Below are 1,552 nucleotides of genomic sequence, written 5' to 3' on the forward strand. Positions count from 1 at the left end.
ACTGGCAGATTGCGTAGTTTTGACTTCTTGTGCAAAGTTTGCGTTTAATTGTTGTTGGAGTGTTCTACCTTGCTCCATTCCATTCATGTTGGGTTAGTATATGTCTTGGCAACCTGGGAACACCAGATTTGTGCCAATTGTGTGAGTGGTGATGAATCTTTCACGTAGGGCTTCATTTCGTGTTTCGTTGATTCCCGTTGATCCGTAGCTCCGTTTGCAAAGTTCTTTATATGGTTTTGCACCGTTTTTACGAGATGAATCTGTTCATATCATTCCCATGCATGTCCAAATAGTTTAGTGCAAAGTTCTGTCCAGGAACTTGTTGTAGTTATTCTTGCTTGTGCTAGTGTTTGAAAATAGTGGTGCATGCTCAACTTTCATCTCATGCATCATGTGATTGTTGCATTTTGTGGTGCTGCTGTTCATTGGCTGTTATTCTTGTATTGGGTAGCACCGGGAGCGGAGACCGAATACGTGGAGTCAGGAGAGTACGTGCAGGACGATCCAGAACCATTCCAAGCTGAGGATATCACAGGCAAGATGACATGACCTTGATCCCATATCTAGACTTGTTATGTTAGTTTCGATTCCACGTTGTTGCTCGCTGCCTACCACTGAAAATATATTGCCTCTTCATATGCCATGAGCCTAAACACCTTACTTCTTCCTAGCAAACTTGCATGGCTAGGTACGCTTGCTCAGCTACTAATGTTAGCATTGTTAGTTGCAGGTGATTATAACTCATGAGTTGTCATGAGCTTGATATCATCATCTTATTTTTCTGTTATTATATCAATGTATCTATACACTTGGTAAATGACGGGAGGCCGAGCCTTTTGCTGGGTGTCTTGTTCCGTTATTGCCGCCTTAGTTACCGGTTACCGGTGTTTGATTCCATATTGATCGCTCCTAACACGTTCGGGGTTGTTATGGGGACCCCCTTGATAAATCGCGTAGTGTTAAGGCTTGTCCGGCAGGACCCAACTTTGGTACTATTTGCTAATCACCTAATAATAATCTGCATAGGGAATAGCTACCCCGAGGATTCTAATCAACAACCCGGGCCAGTGCTCCTCATGAGTGTTGGTCCAAACTGGTCTGCCTGCGGGGCCACCACAAGGAAACTTGAGGTTTGGCACCTGTAGCTAGTTCCATCCGGCGTGTCCTGAGACTGAGATACGCGGCTCTTATCGGGGTCGTCGACACGTCGGGAGGTCCTGCTAGTCTTGCCTTGCCTTAGCGGTATATCTTGCGTATAGGATTACCGTGAAGCTTTGGTTTCCCCCATAGTTGAGGTTTTCCTCTAAGGAATCCGACGAGATCACGAGATTCGTGATAGAGGATGCCTTTGAGGCCTGTGTTCGTTTGTGATGGACTAGTTAGAGCACCCCTGCAGGGTTTAATCTTTCGGAAAGCCGTGCCCGCGGTTATGTGGCAACTTGGAATATTTTGTTAACATCCGGTATTAGAGAACTTGAACATAAACTAATAAACATGCCAACTGAGTGCGTAACCGTGACTGTCCTTTCGAAGATCTCTCTTCGATCGGGAA

Source organism: Hordeum vulgare, chromosome 6H, assembly GCF_904849725.1.
Source record: "Hordeum vulgare subsp. vulgare chromosome 6H, MorexV3_pseudomolecules_assembly, whole genome shotgun sequence".
In the NCBI taxonomy this organism is placed as follows: domain Eukaryota; kingdom Viridiplantae; phylum Streptophyta; class Magnoliopsida; order Poales; family Poaceae; genus Hordeum; species Hordeum vulgare.